General features: G+C 36.4%; 1 protein-coding gene across 24 annotated transcripts in view; it reads left to right on the top strand.

Moving 5' to 3' along the window:
- The window catches only part of LOC144314196 (uncharacterized), a 492303-nt gene that overhangs the window by 208480 nt on the left and 260774 nt on the right, over nucleotides 1–23049 (top strand). The window contains exon 9 of one of the 24 annotated variants that reach the window (XR_013379999.1): nucleotides 10014–11650. The exons of the other annotated variants lie outside the window; for them this stretch is intronic. The gene's annotated coding sequence lies outside the window, so the exon portion shown is untranslated. Of the gene's footprint in view, nucleotides 1–10013; nucleotides 11651–23049 lie in introns of those variants that run through there. 24 annotated transcript variants of the gene reach the window in all.

Below are 23049 nucleotides of genomic sequence, written 5' to 3' on the forward strand. Positions count from 1 at the left end.
TGTCTATTTGCAGATTTATTGCCTGGAACATATTTACTTGTTCATTGCAACATCTGCTAAACCTGTTGGTGTCTTATTAAAATAGCAGATCTAAGTATAAAGTGGTATCATTGGATATTACCCTGGGATTGGTGAGGCATATTTAATTTAGATTAAAGGTTATGTTTGAAACATGTGACACTCTCCTTATTTCAGTAACAGAGTTGTTCTGATAATAGCCATTGAGTATTTGGGGAGGAATGCCACTTGACCTCCACCCCATATAGACAAATTAATAATGATATTGACAAGTATTTGCATTATTGTTGTCAAAGGACTTTAGCAGGTATCTCATAAAGTGGGTAGATATGTAATGCTAATTAGGGAAACAATGAATACCAAGCATCCATACAGAGCTCAACTACTCAACCTGAGCAATTCAAGCAGCTTTTCGAGTTGGACCTCGATACTTTTTCCTTTTGGAAGTGGCTGGAAGATTTGGAAGTTATCTTCCTGTCTACACATTTTGAGCTTCTGTCACTCCTATCACTTTTTCAGGGTTCAGCTCAAACCTAACCACTAAATATATACCCTGTTTTTTCCTAGTCCATTTCTCTTTCTCATTTCTGGTCTCCTAAATATTCAATAACTCAATATTTTTATACTTGAATGTATACTGTCATTATTATAAAATGTTTTTAAAGTTATTGTGTGCATGATTGATTCTAGAGGATGTCATGGCAAATGTACACAGTCTAGCAAAGTCTTTTATTTGAAGGGAACATGGAGTCACTAGCTCATCTTCACATTCTCTTTTTTCTTGTACTCTTATACACACTTGCTCCAATGTTTCTCTTCTCAGGGGCCCTTCCATTACATAGCCACACACAAAAATAATCATTTAGAATAAATGTGCTTCTGGGCATGGCAGACTAGTCTCGGACTTTTCTTCTGCTATTAAGTAGGAACCTAAGGGGAAAAAAACACACAAGGCAACTGGTTTCACACATTAGATAATGGGCAGGCAGGATTATGTCTCATCAGAGAGGAGAACCAAAAAAGATGAACCCTGTGACTCACCTAGCTTTCAGGCTGTAGGTCTTCAATGGGCCCCATCCTAGAGAGAGAAAACTCAAGTAGAGTATCCAGTGGTTTCACTGAATTGATGTGACAGAGATCAGAGTTACTGGAAATGGAGGCAGTCAGAAGTGGTGGACAGAGTATGAGAATAGAGGAAACTTCTCAAAGAAGAAGCTCCACAACCCAGTTTGGGGCTGGAGGGTGAGGAGAGTGGGAACTAAACTGTATAGGTACATGGTGAAACTGTAGGAGGACATGGGATGACCCAAGAATCTGTAAACCAAACAATTCTAAGGGGGGTAACATTTTAGTTTTAACCAGGCAGTGTGGAGAGACTCAGTGAACACACGTCATTCAGAAGAAACTCCTAAAAGGTCAAACTTTAGAAGGATGGCCAAATTAGATCTGCCCTAACAGAGCCTGGAAACAAACCTTTAAAAGACCGAGTTGATCTTCTCAATTTAGCTGCCTGACAAATGGAAAGGCAACGTTCTTTAAAGGAAGATAGTGTAATTTAGATACTTGGCAACATAGAATACATAATGCAGCAACCAATTCAAAATTATTAGAGATCAAAAGAGGCACAAACATGTAACCAGTTACCAAGAGAAAATTCAGGCATAATAAAAAGACCCAGAAATAACAGAGATGATAGAATTAGCAGACAAAAACTTTAAGAGACTTTTAAAGTCTTTTGTTAAATATTCATAATTTAAAGTAAACGTGATGAGAAAAAAAAAATGGAAGATATATAAAAAAGAACTACGTGGAACTTCCAGAGCTGAAAAACTAAGTACATGAGTTGAAAAATTCACAAAATGGGCTTACTATGTCAGACATTTGTAATTCAATAGTAAGTTATGCAGATCTATTAAAAATGGGCAAAAATTTGAACATTTTACAAAATAAGATATATAAATGGCCAATTAGGCGTGAAAAGATACTGTTATTGAGTTATCAGAAAAATGGAAATTAAAACCACCATGATACTGCTGTTTACTATCAGAATGGCTAAAACCAAACTGTACCAGTGTGTCCCTCATTCATTGCCATTGGTACTATAATATGGAACCACCACATTAGAAAAGAGTCTGGCAGTTTTTGAAAAAGTTAAATCACCTTACAAGTTGGAGAGAAATGGATTTTAACCCTTTGGAAAAAGCTTTTGTTAATGTTAAAAAGAGAATATTCCTCCAGCCTGTGCCACTCTGTATACCTTGCCTTACTGAACTATTTTTTCCTTTATTTTTCATCAGCTGTTGCAAAAGTCTGATAAAAGACAAATTGAAGCATATTAAAAATTTTGAGAGTTTGAGTAAATTTTTTCAAATCAGGTAGCACCAAACTAAAAGTTGGTAGAAATGCTAAGGGCAGGAGCTGGGAGGGACTTTCAAAGGAAGAAATAGAAATAAGTAAGGAAGCTAGTTGGCAAATTGAACTCCAATTTAAAAAATAAAAAATAAAAAAGCAAGGAAGCTAGTGATTGCCTGTAGATTAAAGCCTAGATGGCAGATCATGGTTGGTTGTTCTTGGGTTTTGATTTCCTAACTTTGAGGCATTACCGGCTTAGATTTTGTATTGCTCATATAGGCTGCCTGGGTATTAAAACCACCTTAGTCTACTGGCCTCCTTGTTTAATTTAACAAGTCCATGCATTTAGGTGGTTAAGCAGGAGCTTCTTGAATTCGAGGGGTGGACAAGACGCAAGGTAGGACAACCTGGGATCAGCTCTTGCTGTGAGAGGTAAACAGAATGCCAGGAAAGCTCACATTCACCATTATCATTGTGTCACTTGCACTGTTCTTATTGATGACCGACTCAGTTTACAAATTAGATGCAGCTTTCCTTTCAAGCATTATTCAATCTTATTAGAAGGAAAGGAAGGAAAAAGAAAGAAAAAGTCCTATGGAAAGTGGCATTATAACAAGTTCAGAATATTACGTGGGTTCACGTCCATTTCTGACATAGATTTTGCAACTTCATCAGGCTCAATATCAGTCTCAAATCCCTAAGTTTTAAATGAGGGGGCAGGGGATAACATCCTGAATGTCTGCTATATTAATGGAAGCACCCCACCCAATATTAAGATCAGAAATAGTGCTCTGTAAACTTAGATGATTGCTTGATGAGTTTGTTAGTATTAGGCTTGGCAGAAGCCTGAAACAGGAAATCCAAATAACTGACATTAAAAAGACCCAGGTTTCCTTTTTTCTTTCTCCTGTTAGCTGTAAGATGTCCAGGGCTGACAAATCCGGGCCATTGTTATCAGGGACCCAGGATCCTCTTCTTTCTGCTTCATCATCTTTCGCCCCTCTCCTTCACCTTCAGAATGGTCCAGAAGGACAGTTTGAGTGCTCTGTCCATCACATTCATGTTCTAGTCAGAGAGATGGGGTGTGTAGTGGTGGAGAGAGCTGCACATGAGCCCCTCCTGGAGAATCAGCTTCCCTTAAAGAGCTTTCTCAGAAGCCCCACCCAGTTACTTCCACTTAAGTCTCACTAGTCATTGCTAGCTGCAGAAAGAGTAGGAAATACACCGTTAGCTGGGCATACTGCCTCCCTGAAATAAGTCAGATTCTCCAAGTAAGGAGGAGGGGAAAATGAAAGCTGTGTGGTTCAGCAACCATCCTTGTCATGATTCATTTCTCGCTGATCTCAGGCTTGTGAAGGCTCAAATAGCTGTTGTCAACTAACTAGGTGATTATGTTTTCCTTTTTATCCTAATTCATGTGAGGGAAACTGTTAATTCATCCATTAGGCACAGAAAACCCTTGACCCCCAAAACTGGCCACATCAAAGAAAGACCCTGTTCCGTAAGGCTGCTGAATAAATAATTACGTTTCCCAAGAATCTGTCTTCTTATAAAGTGGTTACAATTTTGATAATCCCCCTGATCAGCTTTTTGGTTATACTAACTGATCCCCTTTCTACCACAAAATACTCAGCCACTAGAGTATTGTGGGTGACGCAAAGGTAAACTGATTACAAATCAGCCTTCATGGGGATGCCTGGGTGGTTCAGCAGTTTAGCACCGCCTTCTGCCCAGGGCATGATCCTGGAGACCCGGGATCAAGTCCCATGTCGGACTCCCTGCAGGGAGCCTGCTTCTCCTTCTGTCTTCTGTGTCCCTGCCTCTCTCTCTCTGAGTGTCTCATGAATAAATAAATAAAATCTTTAAAAAAAAACAAAAAAACAAAAAGCAAATCAGCCTTCAGGATCTTTATGCCGGTTGGTTAATGTTGAAGGAGAAAGTGAGGGTGCTTTGAAGTACCTGAGACAAGTGTCTGAGTCAGATGAACCACCCTGGGCTTCTTGGCAGAAGTCAGAATGGGTTCATTCTCCTACAAACAAAAATAGACAAATGCTGTTTATTTTAATTTAGAAGTCGTTTTACTGGTGCCCAATGGCTAGAGATAATAATTAATATTAGCTGCCAAGGCCTCAGCAAAACTGAGGAAATTATTACTTTATTCATCCCTCAAATAAGATGATGGGATATTTTTCTAAATCCTTTTGATCTGCAGCAGGAGGAATGTTCCGTTTGAAAGCACTGCTATTATCAACAATAATGGAAAGGACAGTAAATGGCATCCAGACATCAGTTCTCTGGCAGGTGCTCTGTGCTGGGTGAAGTTAAGTATGGTTTCTGCCCTGTGGTCCAGATCAATTTTGTAGTCATTATTCTGTTTCATTTAGTTTCAGGACTAAATGCCCAATTGTGTAGTTAGGTTCTTGCCAGTGCATTTGTCTACAGCAGCAGCATCCATTTTGTGATGAGTCATAAGTACAAAATTGAACAGGAAGAGGAAAAATAAATGAATCATAAAGCCCCTTGAAAGCCAGCCCAAGTGCTAGTAAATGCTAAAGGGGAACATATTTACGGTAGTCAAGATAGCTTAAATGGATTAAATTGGCAGATAATTGGGAAAGGTATGTGGGAAAATTGAATGAGTGTAATGGGTAAATAGCATAGTACAAATGGACAAGTTTTGATGTCTCAATCAGGCACAGCCAAGGCCAGTGCTTACGTCACCCAGATGAAGAGGCAGGAATTTGCTTGGGCCAGAATGTTTCTGCATGTCACGCACATCTGATTTGAAGCATCTTTAACTTAGTGTTGGTTTTCAAAAGGAGTGCTTTAATTAGGCAGAGAAATGGGATACAGTCCATAATAATGAGTTTGTTATGGGAGGGCTCAGTGACCATTGTTTTCATCTCCTCATCCCAGAGGAAAGGTACTGAAGTAGGTGGTACCTGTGTACATACCCTTAGCATTGTAGAATGCCGTTTGTGATGTACATCTTCTTTGGCATAACTGTGTAGAATTAGAATTGTTACACTGCTTTTGTTCATGATAGTTTGTTCTTGATTCTTTGATTAATTCATTCAACAGCTACTTAATAATTGCTCTCTACATACAAAATACTGGAAAATAAATATTGTTTTTTAAAAAGTCATAGTTATTTGACTTAAAAGAGTCAGACATTTTTATTTTGGGAATAAAAAATATAAAGAGCGTTCATTATTTAGGCCTTTCACAGACATTGGGGTGGTAAATACCAGGTGGTTGAGAGAACTAGTCATTTGAGTCTTTTTCCTAGAAACTTGTAAAATGTCCCTTGAGGAATGAAATAGAATATAGGATCTTAAGATAAAGAATTGAAACCATCAGCCTTCCTTCTTTGTGGTTCATAAATACCCATTAAAATTTTTTTCAGTGATGTGGCTGACCAAGTAATGATGACATCAATGCATATTATTATGTTTATTGCCAGAGGACTTTCTCATTTTGCAAAAGCTTTTTAAAATATCCATTGAGATTAATTTATATTGAGTGAATATTCTGATTATTTGAGCATTTTGATATATAAATTTGAATTCAATATGATGTACTTAGCAGTAACACCATCTCAGAAATTATTTAATATGATTTGAATCTGTAGTTACTTCAGGAATTTCAAAACTAAAACATAAAGACAAAAACCACTAGGATAAACCTAGAAATTATTATGCAGGACCATGTATGGGAAGGGAAATTGAACCTTTAGGAAACCCAGGACATATCCCTACACATTATTTTGAAATAAATCTCTGATAGTGGCTTATCACTTGTGTTTTTCCCATAAAAGTAAATGAAATATATACAAGGGAAAGGGTGATAAAAGGCAAAAATCAGATGAAAGATTAGGGTGATGTGGAGGTGTTAGAAACATCTAGAAAAACTGAGCTGGGATTGTGTGTACATAAGGTTTTCTTGAACACTTCAGAGCAAAGGAACATCCTGTTTCTTTTCTTTTAATATACTTAAAACCATGGCAACCCTTCCCCTAACTCTTGCCTTAAGCAATATTACCGTGGTCTGTAAAATGACTTTTTTCTCTCTTCTTCCAGCCTTCTTGATAATGGTGATAGTAACAGTCCTCTCTTCTGTTATCTGTGGTGTAACCATTATGGCAGTTGGCCCAAGGACTGCCTAAGAAGAGAATGAAACAATACTTGAAAATAGTCTTTTGCATTGTAGTTGCAGCTCTGGTGGCTGCAAGGTATGTGAAGCTTGGAGAGTTCACCCTCTTCACTCCATTCTGTGAAGTGGAGCTCTTGCCTCCGTCTTGAATTTTAGATTTAAAACTTAGATTTTTCAATAATAGGGCTACATGATAAACTCCAGGAATGGCTGAAACCGTTTCTGAATTTGCAATGCCAAATGTAGGGTTTTATATTTTAAATTTGTCATACAGTAAAACTAGCCTTTTTGATGTGCAGTGTTATTGATTTTAACATTTGTATAGATTTATATAGTTACCACTCTAATGAGAAGACAGAGCAGTTCCATTAACCCAACAACAATGCCCCCAATACCATCCCTGCCTTTTCACATACCACCCACCGCCGCCTTAACCAAGACTTCTGGCAACCACTGACCTATTTTATCCATTTTATCATTATCCGTTTTATTGTATGTGTCAATGGTTGATTCTTTTTTATTGTGAATAGTATTCCATCTTATAGGTGTATTATGTTTCATATTCATTCTCTTGTTGAAGGACATTTGAGTTTCCAGTTTTTGCTGTCACATATAAAACTGCTATGAACAATCCTGTACACATTTTTTTTTTATGAACATAGCTTTCTTTCCTAAAAGGTAAATACCCAGGCATGTTGTATACTAAGTATATGTTTAACTGCCAAACTCTTTCCCAGAGTGAGTATATCAATATATACGAGCAGTATATGAGAGTTACAGTTGTCATGAAACTTGCCAGCATTTGGTATTATTGGTATCTTTTATTTTAGTTGTTCTAACAAATGTGTAGTACTATATCATTATGGTTTTAATTTGCATTTCCCTCTGACCAGTGATGTTATGCTTTTTCCCGTGTGCTTTGTTGCCAGCCTTATATCTTCTCTAGTCCTTGGTTTATTTTTAAATTGGATGGTTTGTTTTCTTATTGTTGGATTTTGAAAATTCTTTATATTCCAGATACAAGTCCTTTGTCAAATATGTGATTTGCATAGATTTTATACCAGTCTGCAGGTTATCTCTCTCTTATTCTCTTAACAGTGTCTTTGGTAGAGCAACAGTTGTCTTATTTATCAATTTCCATTCTTGTGGGCTGTGCTTTTGTGTTACTATTTCATTAATCTATGTGTTAATCCCTTCACCAATACCATATTTCCTTGACTATTATAGCTTTATAACAAGCCTTAATATTGGGTAGTGGGATTTCTACAACTTTGTTCATATTTTTCAGAATTGTTTTAGCTATTCTAGTTTCTTTGCTCTTTTATATAAATTTTATAATCAGCTTATCTGTACCTAAAATCCTGCTGGAATTTTTATAGGAACTGCATTAAATCTACAGATCACTTTGGGGAAAACTTACATCTTTATTATGTTAAGATTTCTAATTCATGAACATGGTATGCCTTTCCATTTTCTTAGGTCTTCTTTGATGATTTCTTTCCTCAGTATTTTTCATGGTTTTGAATATACAGACCATGTACATGTTTTTTAAGTCTTATATTTAAGTATTTTCATTTTGGTTCTATTGCAAATGGTAATGTAATTAGATTTGGGTTTTTGACTTCTCACTACTTGTGTATAGAAATACAATGGATTTTTGTGTCTTTACCTCATATCTTGCAACCTTACTGAACTTACTTACTGGTATACACTGGGCACTTTAAAGAGATTTCATGAATTGGCATAGAAAGATGTCCCCAGAAAAGAACCAAGAAAGGTGTTTGTTCAGAAGAATCAAGTTCTCACTAGTGGAATCTCACTGAGTGTTCTTTAGCAACAGAAGATTGGGGGCAGCCCGGGTGGCTCAGTGGTTTAGCATTGTCTCCGGCCCAGGGTATGATCCTGGAGACCTGGGATCGAGTCCCATGTTGGGCTCCCTGCATGGAGCCTGCTTCTCCCTCTGCCTGTGTCTCTTCCTCCCTCTCTCTCTGTCTGTCTCTCATGAATAAATAAATAGAATCTTAAAAAAAAGATTGGAAATCTTCAGAGGGACAGGGTTCTCTAAGCAGTGAATTCCTTTTTTCTATTTTTATGAATTCTCTCCATTTCTTTTCTCTTAAATGGCATTTAGCTATAAAAATTGTCATTTTTACGAGGAAAAATTGGAATTATGTAAAATTGTTTTTCCTTTTTTTTTTTTGTCCAAGAATATGGGCTTAGACTTGATTCTTAGAGTAGATTCACTCACCATTCCATTAATAAATGGAGTGTTGGTCAAGGAGAGTCCAAGTCGCCCTACCTCAACCCTCCAGATCTCCACAGCTTCTTTTCCCAGGTTTTTATTGTATATTAATGATTGATTCTGTTCTCCCTTTTTTCCATAAGGGATTTAGTTGAGTAATATCACACCTATTTTAGTATTTTACAGTACAGTATTCAGTTCATATGAAAAAGGGCTTTATAAAGAGCCAAAAAAATGATCTTGAGAGGGCGTTAGATAGATAAGGCACGCTGGGTCACGCACAGAGTGACTGAAACTCCATGTATGTAGCAGGTGCAGATGTTTTTCATTTGGGAGACAGAAAGTTTTGCTAAAGATAGGGTGCATACAGGCATCTGGATACAGTGATATTTCAGAAAAGAGGCATTTATGTCTTTGAAAATTTTCCTGAGAAGAGGTACATTTCAATCTCTCCTACTCATGCACTCACTATTAAAAACTTAAGGCAATTCTGTAAATGAAAGAAATGTATTTCTGAGAGGTGCCATATTGTTAAGGACATTTAAAAATACAGTCATCATGCATAGCTCCTAAGCTAAGTTGTATCCTATCTTTTCCTCCTTTCCAAAATATTCATTAGTTAATTTACGTCTTTCAAAGAATGTTTCTATAGAACCCTGGGTAGATTCTGTGCCCCAATAAGAAATACTGAGTTACTTTGCTCTCATGTAGTAGAAAGCAAAAGTAATAAGGAAGAAAAGTAGGTTGCCTATAAAGGAGAAAATGAATCCACGAAGGCAGATGTTGAGAACAAAATTAAAAATTTAGTTTTTAGAATTGACACCAACATCATGGCATTTAAAAATTTAGGATTCAAGCAGATAGAAGATTTGGTAGGGTTGAAGCTGATACATAGAAAATTCTTGGATACATTTGTATTCCATGGTGAGCTAAAGTGAATCTCCATTCTTTGGATTTGCTGTCATGGAAACAAATGCTATATTTAAAGTTTTGAATTTCAGGTCATCTTTGTGTTTGTATGTGTGTATATATATATATGTGCTTGTGTGATTTTTATTTTCATTTAAGGCCTCAAAAATAGAAAAGTAAAATCCAAGGATCAAAAGGACCATCACCATACCATTTAGTTTTTTACCCCAACTCCAAGTAGATTAGAACACTATGACCATTACACTGAAATGGCTATGTCTTCCTTTCTTCCCTGCCTTCTTCCCTACCTCCCTCTGTTCTCTCTCTTTTTTTTTCTTAGCAATCTCCAGTAAAATTTTCATACCTGAGTGATCTGTTCCGGTGTCTGAAGACTCACTCAGTAAAGGAAGAAAAGAAGCTCATTCTGCCTCAACGTTAGCTTTATGAGAAGAATGCTGGAGGTGCACATCCCATGTTAAGATATTGTAAGGTTTAATAAAAGTTAAACTATACAGGTAGTACTGAGAAAAAAACCAACCCTGCAGTACATCACTAGATAGAATTAATGGGCTCAGAGAAAATAAATATACTGCAATCAAAGTGAAATTAGTTTTTAATTTAATCAAATTTGGTTCTGGAAATTATAGAATTTTTATTTTTTCTGTCAGAATACAAAGGGTCTCGTCCCAGCTTTACATAAATGTATTTTTTCCCGTCTAACAACATATTTTGTGTAGGTTATGCCCTTTGCAGTTATTCCCTTGTCTTTGTGTGTCTTATTTGTGAGGGAGATGTTTTCCATCATTATCATATGTCCAGAAGTAGAAAACCAAACTGGGCTCCTAACTCACAAACCCCTCCTAACCACATTGAGCTTCACTCAATAATATCTTGCTATTGACCATTTTAATTCTTAATGAAAATTTGAAAATTCAGATTCGATGGAGCAAAATTGACTGGACACCACTTCAAGTGTTTAGTGATAATTAAATGGTCAGACTTAAATATGATTACAAATCACTGACAATATCTTCATATTAATTGCTTTATTTTGCTAGTTAGATAACTTTGGTATCAAACACCAGAGTAGCTTGGACAAGTGTAACTAAATTTTATTCATTAATAAAACAAGTTTATTTAGCACTAACTCTGTATTTGGCACTGGTATATGTCTTTCAGTGGTCAAAGATAAACAGTGTTATTTCTCTCTTCAAGAGGGCATAAAATCATGTGTGAATGATGGAACAAATAGCCAAATGGCTATTTTTATGTAAAAATACTAGTTCACAATTATTGAACTATTACTATGAACTATGTTTCATGTGTTTCAAATTATTTAACATTATGAGGAACTTAAGTGGTAAAGATTATTAGCATATCAGTTTTTTTAGGTGATCAGTCTGAGGCTTAAGAAGCTAAATAACTTGCTGTAGTCATACAACTAGAAATGCAGGAATTCAGACCTATGCCATCTGACTTTTATGTTACTGATCTGACTCTTGAAGATTAAACCTTTTAACTTACAAACCTTTTTTAGTTTGCAAAAATATAACACAAAAAATGTTTAATAAAACACGGCAAAGTAGATGCAAACGTGTGCCTAGGACATCAGAATGTAGGTGTTCAAATGTTATTATTAGTCTCTTAGAATGTATGGATTTTCACAATTCTTAATTGCCTAAACTCTACCTCATGACAGCTTTGTCATTAGAAATAAGCTAGTAATTTCTGTGTACTCCTCCATCCACAGTTTTGAGTGGAATGTTTACTGTCATTTTCTTTCATTTTAATTTTTTCCCTAATTGGGAAGTTATTTAGGAGTGCATTTTGGGTTTTCAAAAATATTTATAAATTATCTTTTAATTGTTGATTTTTATCTAAATTGCATTGTCAATTATAGTCTTTATTTATATAGGTTATTTGACATTTGTTTTGTGGTCTAATATGGCTTCCATAAGAACTGGAAAAGGAGTTTTGTGTTTATTGGGTGTATTGTCTTGAAGATATATATATATATATATAATTATTTTCTTATTTAAACCTTGCATAGTCCTAGGTGTTTCCTGGCTTGATAGAGAACTATTAAAATATCCTACTCTGAAAGTGTGGATTGGTTAATTCTTATCATTCTGTCAGATTTTATTCGATTTATATTGAGATTCTGTTTTTACTTGTAGCAAATAATTTCACACTTGTTAGAACTCATTGGTGGAATAAGTCATTTTTATTATAAAGTACTCCTCCTTATCTCTATTAATAATTTTCCACAAATACTACTTTATCCCCCTAATTTTGCCATAACAACTATTTGCCCAATGGAACTTTGGTATAGCTTTGCTTTCAGCATTTATTTTTATAAGCAGAATTTAGTTGTCTGTGTGTTGGGAGGGGCGGTTTCTTTGTCTGTTTTCCCTATTGTTGTTATGCGTTGGCAGCATAAGGTTTGCATCAGAGGGCTGACTTTCTGCCCATCTTGGCTAGAAGTTCTCTGCTGGGCTTTGGGTAAAGGTCAGAGTGCCGGTATTCTATGTTACTGATCCCTGTGAATTTTGGGAATCCTATGATCTCATGGTATGGTTGAGCAGACGGTTACCCTGCCTCTTCTTGGTTGGTAGGTGGCTCTATGGTGGACCCAGCACTTTGATGAAGCGTCAGACAGCTTGAATTTGTAAAGTGTGGCTGATGCATGTAGGTAGTGAATTTTCTAATCTAATAAAGATGTGGAAAACCAGTAACTTAAAATGTAGGAAAAAACTATAGCTGAACATATCACAAAAAGTCATTCTCCCCCGCCCCCCAAAATCAAGAATAATAGAATCTGGAAATAAACACAGAATTCGCTTACTTGAAGTCGCTATAAGAACCAGAAGAGAAAAGAAATTAGCTGTAACCACAGAAAATTTACCTCAGAAAATAATCTGAGGTTATTTTAGGTACCTCTGCCTTTTGGACTTTTCTCAGAAAGTATAGAAAGTAAATGTTAATGGTGTCTAAAAGGTGTGTAAATGTTAATGGTGCCTAATGGCCTGGCATCCTGGGAATTTACTCTGATATCTGCTTGATAGAAGCTGTCCAATCCTGATGATCACTTCCTTCCCCTCGACCTGGTTTGCAGTGGCTACACTTTTAATACTTAAGAATATCTTCCTTCAGGGATCCCTGGGTGGCGCAGCGGTTTGGCGCCTGCCTTTGGCCCAGGGCGCGATCCTGGAGACCCGGGATCGAATCCCACGTCGGGCTCCCGGTGCATGGAGCCTGCTTCTCCCTCTGCCTATGTCTCTGCCTCTCTCTCTCTCTCTCTCTCTCTGTGACTATCATAAATAAATAAGAATTAAAAAATAAAATCTTTAAAAAAAAAAAAAAGAATATCTTCCTTCAGAGAAAATGAGTGGGGAAATATCAGAGAGGGAGACAGAACATGAGAAACTCCTAACTCTGGGAAATGAAAAGAGGGTAGTGGAAGTGGGGGGAAGTGGGTGGAGGGATGGGGTGACTGGGTGATGGGCACTGAGGGGGGCACTTGACGGGATGAGCACAGGGTGTTATACTATATGTTGGCAAATTGAACTCCAATAAAAAAATAAACAAAAAAGAATATCTTCCTTCTAATTATACCCTTTGGCTTGATGGATGCAGGAATTGCAGAAGCAAATCAAGTCAGCATGATAACTCATCTTCAGTGGGTGCTTAACTGAAATGATCTTGTAAAGACACAATGTTCTCTTCTGTTGCATGTACAACTAGGTATGTGAAATGGGGCAACTGTTAATGAGTTGAAAAGTTTATTTATTAAATATGAGTCTCATTTTAAATATAGAAACAGCCCTGGGAAGGGTTTAGGTTTTCAGTGTCAATATCTTGTGTATATACTTGTACAGGAGTATTTCTGGGTCAAATTAGTACACACTTGATAATATGGATGTTCTGTTTGTGCTGTTTTAAAGGCCATAGTAAGTGCCATTAAACATAACAGTAGAAAAGAAAAGGCACATCTGTATAATGATTGGTAATTGTCCACACAATTCTCAGTTGTCTGGTGCTAGTTTCTCATTCTCTTCTCTTTTCCATGAGAATATTCAGGGAAATGCCATAGTCTGTCCACACTGATGTCTTCCTAGCTTTGTGCTTTTGTACTGACCTGTGAGGGAACTTTGTTGGAGTGTCAGCATGGCTTCAACTGACTTAAATAACAAACGGAGTAAAGTTAAGAAAATATAGTAAGTTTTTCTAATTCTAAATTATTTTCTCATTTGTATCCTTTTTCTTTGGGTTAAAAAATCATTTTGAAACATAATAAAACAGGGATAGTAATTGGGAAATTTTACATGTGCTTACTTAACAAAGTAAATCAATAATTTAAGTAGCTCCCCTGGCTTTTTTTCTTCTATGTAATTTTACAGTATTATGAAATTTAAAGCCCTAGAAATTATTGACTGAAGTCATTCACTGGGAGTTCTTTCAGAAAATATGAAGGTTGAGTGGTATTTTTAAGAGGAAAAAGAGTATTCCCAACATTCTTGTGGAATAGATTAAAGTATTTAATTAGAAAAAAAATACTAGATTTGAAGATATTGAGTGTTTTATAGCCATTCTTTGATCTACCCACTAGTTGTACTCCTTATCTAGTAGAAGTAGGTAAATGGGCCTTAAATGCACTGAGGCCAAAGCAAGGCCCCTGACTCTTGAAAAAGATTCTGTGCTTAGCATTTTCTGAGGCAGCAAAAATGGAAAACCTGTGAAATTGCTGTGTCCTTGGGCATTTCTTGAGCTTGTTTAGACCATGAATGTTCTTTCTGTGGTGATGTGGTTTGCAAGAGAAATATATATGTAAAATTGGAGATAACTTGTCATAGTTGACAAACTCACTCTTTTCAGAGAAATCTAGAAAATCCCTTAAGCTAATATTTAGGATCCATCTACACGCACACATACAGAGATCCATTTTATTTTGTGGGTTTTTTTTTTCCAAAACATTCAAAATGATTCTAAATGAATGTGCACATTATACAGATGTGTTGTCTTTCAATTTGGATTTCTCCCCATGGATTGGCAAAATCCTCAACCCATAGGTGCTGAGAAGCAGCATGCCAGCTTCAGTGCTGGTAGTGCTCTGGGATGTCCTTCACCTCACTGGTCTTTACTAGGCTGGCTCCCTTATGGTGATGCCTCTTCTGTGAAGGTGGTGATGATAGTAGTTTTTCAGGCCGGTGCTTTTAGTCTTGGCTACTCTGGCTGCTCAAGTTCTGACTACTTTTCATGTCATTCCTCCCCCTGTTTGCATTACATATATTTGTATTACTGGATATATAATAGACAGCCTTGGCTAGTTTGAAAAACATGATACTTTTGTCCAGTAGAATTTACAACAGTCATCAGAGACGAGCTCAGTTTCCTGTGCTTTTGCTAACCAGTACTCTCCTCTCGAGCTGTCCTAGGAATCTATTTCCTTAGGTCATACTTTCTTAGTTCTTGAGTCCCAGAGCAAAAAGGCCTCAGCTCTCCTCCAAGAAGTGTGCACTACATTCTTTTTAAAGGGATCTTCTTGACCAGTTTTATGATTCCTCTGTACTGTAGCGACATTTTGTTGGGAGCTGCATAGACAATATTGCATGTCACCCCATGGGTTATTTTCTAAATTCTAATGTCTTTATGACCCCTGTGGGAACTGGTGTTTATTTATTGCTGAGATTTGAGAAAGGAAGGATTGTAATAAAATGCTTCTGAAAAAACTGTCTTTGGGAACAACAGATCTTTCTAGCATTGTATTTGTGCTGTTTCTTCTTCAACACCAGCTTTCTTTCATCCCCACAGCTGCTGGGCAAGAACTGTAACTTATATTTTAATTCTGCTATCCCAGGAGAAAAGCCTTTTTCTGTGCTTCTAGTAGCTCTTTGCTCTTGTACTGAAAATGACAAGACAGAAAAGATAATTTACAGGTGGAGGGAAATCCTCAGGCCCTGTGATGGTTTTCCTACAGATGATAATAGAAATATCGGTTAAACAATTACCATCTGAAAGCACTTTAGGGAATCATATACATAAATATAACGAGCAGCCTCTATAACATTAGGATGACGTTAAAGTATGTTTATATGTTTACATACTAAACAGAGCCTACAATGCTTTATTCTTTTAATATTTACAGAGCACCTTTGCCAGCTACTGTACTAACTTCTAGGGATTTAACAACGAATTGGTAATGATCTCCACCCCCATTGCAGAAGTTCCAAACTTCAGGGAAATAACCACTGTTTGAACTCAGGACCTGGATATTTAAACATAGGCAATTGGTATCTCATTAATAAAAGATATAAAGGTATCTATCATTCACTATGATTTCTCTTACTTTCTGCCTATCTCCTGGTAGCTAGTTATTTTTGATACCTTTCTCTACTTCACAGTTAGAAATTAATGAAGCCAAGAGAAATTCTTAAGCTTTGATTCTTGTGTTTCATCTTGAAGCTACCTAAACTTGAACTCTTTGAGCAAGACTTCTTGCAGAGGTATACCAAGAGGAGAGCCTCTGTGCTGTGAAATTCCTTACACTCCTCTCCACTGCCCACTTGACATCCCCACCAGGGTTAATTGGTTGATCTAGGTCACAGTGCCAAGGAAAGGGGCTCAGCATTCCAGGCACCCCTGTGCCAGCCTGCATACCAGAGATTGGATTTGAATCCATCCAGCACAGGATGCCGGGCCATGAGAACACAAGGCAGGCCACACCAACCATAGCAGGCTTCCTGGATACCTGTGGTCCAGGTTTGAAAGCTTTTTCCCTGGTTCACTTTATAAACTTCCATTTTGGTCACTCAGACAGATGTTCCAAACTTCTATCTCTTTGTTTTGTCCTTGGTAATGAAGAAGAGGCCAGTTACAATAAATGATTCTTAGGGCTACCATCTTTTTAGGCAAGTAAATGATAAAGCAAGTAGATGATAAAATATCCCATTAATGCTGAAATTCAGCTCTCTTAGTTGGAAGTGTGCTAAAAAAGGACAGACGTAGTACATGATTGACAGGGGTCTGCTCCATGGGAATGTAATGCCTTTTATTTTTAAAAAGCCCTATTTTTGTGAAAAAGAGAGAAGCTCCTTTATATGTGTAAAAGGTGGCTTTTGTTTCACAAAATATTGAGAGATGGTGTTAGGTATTATCAAACATTTTTGCATACACATTTGCACGTACAAGTATGCTCTATATATTTGTGAGCAAATCAGAGACCTATATCTTATAAACTTGAATATTCAGTGCTTCCAGGTTTGTGGAGATTGATTAAAAAAAAAAAGTTATCCTAAAGTGAGGGATTTTTTCATAATTGATGATTTTGGACATCAGAGACCAGAACTGACCTGATTTTTGGTATTCCAGGTGGATAGGAAAACCAGGCTCTGCTTTTATCTGTGTGATACAACCTTTATTTATGACCCTAGACCAGAGCCCTGAGGATCCTGTGCCTTCCCATGTGTGCAAAGTATCTACAACTTTGCAGGTTAAAACCAAGACCTTGGCTTTATTTTGAGAACAGTGTGTACTAGGTTCCTTATTCTAATGTTTTAAGTTTTCCATTTTATAGTGATCATAACCTATTGGGGGCTTTGTTTTTAGACCAAGAAATATTTTATAAATGGTATGAAAGCTTCAAGTCTGATGACATAATGATCAGATCCCATGTTCCTGATAGACAAAAATGTTTTGATTATGAAGATGACTTAACAGTCAGGTCAGGTGCTTTAATGGAAGTAACATAGTTAGGTCTCTTTTACAAGGTGCCTGCGCTAGGTAGAAGGCAGAATTCCTCAATCAGCAGAAACTTGGGCATAGACTTTCTTGCTACTGCTTCCCTGCATACTGAGATAAAGCAAGTATGAAATCCTAAGTGGACCATTAATTTTACAAAGCACTTAGAAACTGAATTGAAAGTGCCAGTGGAGACCATTGGAAAACTATGTTGTGTGCTCTTAGTGAAAATTCTACTTACTGCCCAGCTTTAACCAGATGTAGTGTTATAACTGGCAGGGAATCAGATTGTTAAGAGTGTAGCTAACAGAGTGTAACATGATGAATCCAGGGCAAACATGGTTCCCATGTCTTGATTCCAGATTGGGACTATCTGTTAGGACATAAGTACATTATCCAGATCCATTCTCTTAGAAATGGTTCCAGAGATTTGTCCAGAGACATCAGAAAACATCCCACAAACCCACAAGTTATTTTCTGAACATATTACTTAGGAATATAATGACCATATCAGTTATCATTCAAAATTCTGTTGGAGAAGAGTGTGAAATAAGACGGAATGGTGAGATTAGGACAGTGAGAAGTGTGGCCACAGTATTTGTGAAGAACTTGCCCATTGGGCCAGGTATCTGAGGACAGAGAGAGTGACTGATGGTTTCTTCATGTTGTCTCAGCAAATCTTGTTTATTGGTAATGCTTCCATTTACCATTCCTTTTATATGAACGTGATGAGCTAGTAGTGAGTTACCATAGGTTAACCATTCTTGAAAGATAGAAAAAACAAAACTCAGGTTTTCTGTTCATTTGTTAATTTTGTAGCCATTTGTTAAACCTTTTTGAAGCAGCTTTCACCCCAAGAGTATCTAGGACAGTGGCTTCCAGTCTCCTCCTTGTAGCATGCCAAAGCGTGATCAGTCATGAGGTATGTCACAAATGATAGGGAAGGTGTCAAAAGTTGTAGCAGTTTTTGTATAAATTTAGATGAATTCAGGGTTACCATGATAATAATGTAACTCTCACTTGCCTGTGTTCTAAAATGCTTTCTGGAAAACCAAATGAATTAGATAAAGGTAGAGCACCAGGCTGAATATTTTAAACATCTGGTTGAGTTGAACAATGTGTCTTATACTGTTGGGTTTCTTACCTGTGTTAAGGGAAAAAAGTTGAGAATCTCTGTTTATCTATACTTGTCTACTGCTACAAAAGAAGCCAATCCAAACTGAAATGGCGTAAAACAAAAACATACACTTTGGTCCTAAATCTATCTGCAGCTTGGGTAAGACCCAATGGGGGATGGCTCCCCCCCAACTCAGAATCAACTGGGTCAGCTCTAGAACTAGAGATTAGAATCATCTGAGGACTTGGGGTGCCTGGGTGGCTCAGTCATGTAAGCGTCCATCTCTTGGTTTCAGCTGAGTTCATTATCTCAGTGTTATGAGATGGAGCCCCACACTGGGCTCTGTGCTCAGCGTAGAGTCTGCTTGTCTTTTCTCTCTGTTCTTCCCGCTGCTTGCACTTTCATTCTCTCCTTCCCCCTAAAATAAATAAATACAATCTTAAAGAAAAAAAAAAAAAGAATCATCTGAGAACTTGCTCACTCTAACATCTCAGGAAGGAATGTGAATTATTGTGGCCAGAGGACTGTGGCACATTGGACTTTGCCTAAATGGTCACAGCTAGCTATATACCTGGTCTTTCATTCTCTCCAAAATCCGGCACTCACCATCAGCAAGTGAAGACTGTGTTCTCTTCCCTTGATCCTAGGGAGGATGGTGAATTCTCTGATTAATAGATATGACCATAGTCTTGATAGCCTTTGACTTCAGAGGCTGGACTTCAAAAAACAATAGGGCTTTCTACCTGTCTCTCTCTCATACTCAGTACTCACCCAAACCACTTAAAGAAGACATGGGTAAGTGACCAACAATCGCAGCTAAATCTCAACCTACAGTGAGGATCAGTGTTACTGGGTCTGTGAGTAAATGAGCCTGTACTCACTCCAGCTCCCAGGTTTCAAGCCATTCTAGCTGATACCATGCAGGACAGAGACTAGCTAGCCCCACAGAAGCTTATCCAAGTTGCCAGTTTGTGAGGAGAATAGATAGTTGCAACAGATAACTGAAGTACTTTAGAGATTAAAGACAGAATATATTCCAATTTTGTTTAAAGAGCCCAGAGATTACTCTGGAACAACAATGGCTCTACTTAGGGTTCTTGCTGATAAATTTTTCTTGTGTGATTAAATAGACATGAGGCTCTTCTCAAATTTCACTCCTTTCCAGAAAGCATCCTTACTATAGAATGTAGACTCAATATAGCAAAATTGATAATTTGCAATTTCTATTATATTTGGCAATGAGTGCCCCCATTTCTTCACCTCTGTCCTCTTATTTCAGAGTTTGCTTAATGTGATAATCTTAAACTCTCAAGTTTTGAGTTGTATGGTAATGATGGGAGAACATTCTTAGTATGTTAGTGTTGGTGAATGCCAGGGTTTTGGGGCTTAGGTGTTAGGGTGAGTCCGAATTAATGAATGTACATAGGGTATTATGTGACAGTGTATAATAGAAGATAAACAAAACCAAGTTCCTTTTAATAGGGTTTTGCTGTCTTCACCATGCTCCATGCTAAATAGGAACACATTGACATATGGTTTTGCTTCTGAAATGTCAGTGTTTATTTATCCTAAGAATTCTGATAAATGTCACAATTTTCACCTTTCAGAGATAATAAATGGTAAACAAGATTTTAAAATTTATACAAATTCATCACGCAAAAAAAATTTCCTTTAGATATTAGCCATGCTGTCATTCTGTTCTTTGAGAATGTACATCAGAGACTGTCTAGAGCAGTCGTACTCAAACTTTATATGCACTAGAATCATTTGACAGCTTGTTATGTAACTAATTGCTGTGCCCTGATTCTGGAATTTCTGATTCAGTAGTAGAGTAGAGCCCCAAAATTTGCATTTCTAACAGTGCTGTTGCTCCAGGGATCACACTTTGAAAACTATTAATCTAAAGAAATAAGATAAAGGCCTATTGTGTATGTGTGTAGAGCTTTTTCTAACTGCCACTCTCTGAAATAAACTCTAAATGTAAAATAGTTCTCAAGTCGCCAGATGACAAAATAGTTTTCATTCATTTGGAGGTTAGATAAGCCATTTTTTCTCTTTGCCACATTTCATCACATATTGGGGTAAAGTTAAGAGAGGAAACAAATTGGTTCTTTCAGTCTGAATGTCATCAAGTTCTAAATGGATTCTAAAATCGAGGACGTGTCATGAGAAAGTTATTGCAGGCATTTCTCACAAATGCAAAACCAGAGAACTTGGTTAGTTTTGACGAGTTGGTTATAAAATAGCCAGAATTGTGTCTCAAATCTTTCATTAATAAAAGATACGGAAGACACATTAGATTACTCCTGAAAATTCAGAAACTGAACTAGTTCTGGTCTAGATGCCTTGGCTAGCTGAGTCTCAAGAAAACAGCAGTATCTTTAAGGAAAGGATGATAGGGTTTCTCTCCTTCACTTCTGAGACAGAAGCACCTACAACACTGAAGATTTTTTTTAAGCCTTCTAAATATTGTCAACTAACTGAATATAGTTGGATTATTCAAAGAAAAGGCCCGATCAGTAGTGCTGTAGGTTGGCACTGGAGTCATGGAATCACTTCTTATTGCAATAGTTATTGCAAAAATTTTCTTCATACACACACACACACACATATATATAAATTTAATGTGTGCATAACTTTCAAAAATATAAAATAAGAGCCATATTCTAGAATTTTAAAGAAATAAATTTGTTTTTAAAAATTAAAATAAGTAAATAGAAAAAGAGTGAAGAACATTATAGCTTATGTATATCCTCTCCATCCCAGGTATTATGTTTATTTACATTTTAGTTTGATCTCTTCAGATATTTTTTAATGTATATAAATGCATTTTTCTGCATATGGAATTTTCTGCTTATATTGCTTTGTTCCCCTTTTACTCATAAGATTGTGTTGGTAAATATTGATGAATATATTTTTTTCCTTAGATATATTTCTGTAAAAAGGATTTATATATTAAAATGAGTACATCTTTTTTAAGGCTTTTGTAAATGTAATTTCCAGAAAGTTGTACCAGTTTATTCTCTGATCAATAGTAAGAGTGCTTTATTCCCTTACTCTTTTTTTTTTTTTTTTAAGATTTATATATTTATTTGAGAGAGAGCGCCCATGCATGTAGGCTGCACAGAGATAGGGGCAGAGGGAATTTTTTGAGTAGACACTCCTAGCTCAGAGCCAACTCAGGGCTCCATCCCACCACCCACGACATCATGACCTGAGCTGAAACCAAGAGTCAAATGCTTAACCAACTGAGCCACCCAGACACCCCTATTACCTCACTCTTAAAGATACTATTATCTTTAAACTATCTTCAGCATTTTGATGAACTACAAATGGTGCCCATTGTGTTTTCTCATGCATTCCTTTTTCTACAAACACAATTTTCATAGGTTGATCAACCATTTGTATTTTTTATATTCTGAATTGTCTGACCATAACTAATGTCTGTTTTTCTATTATCACGTTTATTTTTTTCTTTATTTGTAGGAAAGTCATTATATCTTAAGTATATATTGAAATTTTTAAAACCAGTGCATCACTTGCCTTTTTGAGTTTTTGGGTTTTTTTTTTTTGTTTTGTTTTGTTTTGTTTTGTTTTTACATATAGAAGTTAATATTTTTATGGCATCCAATACCAAAGTTTATTGTTTTAAAATTCATGGTACCTGAAAAAGGCCAGCGATTTTTGTTACTGTTTTTCATCTGTGAAAAAAATACCCATTTACATTTTATTGTTGATGGTTTTGGTGAAGCCATTCTCTTTGTTCTTTTGTTCATACATTTCTGTAATCATCATCTAGGTCAAGATATACATATTACTTGGGCTTTTAGAATCCTCTCTCATGCTTTCACTCAGGTATCTCCTAACTCCTAATGGTAACCAGATTCTGATTTTCCATCACAATAAACTATTGTTTTCTTGATTTTAGGTTTATACCAAAGGAGTAAAACTGAATATGCTCTTCTGTGTCTGGAATATTTCACTAACATGTAGTTCGTAAAAGGCATGCGTATTGTAACTAATAACAGTAGTTTGTTTTTATTTTTCATTGCTATGAAATATGTAATTGCTTGAATATTCCAAAACTTGTTATTCTTTCTACTATAAATGAACATTTGGTAATTTACAGTTCAGAACCATTGCAAATAATAATTCTCATACTTGTTTTGTGATGCACATACATATGTATTTTTGTTGAACTGCTGAAGAGCTCCAAAGAGTATATGAGTAAATATTTAGGAGTTTTTCCTACTACTTAAATATCTTTACAGTTCAGACAATAATGATAATTTATAGGGCTTATAAGATATGTGTTAGTAATCTGTGTGGAAAAAACTGGCACAAAGATTGGAAGGGGAGAAATTAAAGTATGGGATGATAAAGTTCTTTTTTACATAAAGATCTGTAAAGCGATAGAATATCACATGAAAGCAGACTATGATAAGTTAAAGATGCATATTATAAACTTAAGTTAAAAAAAGTTCTTGGGATGCCTAGGTGGCTCAGTGGTTGTGTGTCTGCC

The sequence above is a fragment of the Canis aureus genome, chromosome 5 (assembly GCF_053574225.1).
Source record: "Canis aureus isolate CA01 chromosome 5, VMU_Caureus_v.1.0, whole genome shotgun sequence".
Taxonomy (NCBI): Eukaryota; Metazoa; Chordata; class Mammalia; order Carnivora; family Canidae; genus Canis; species Canis aureus.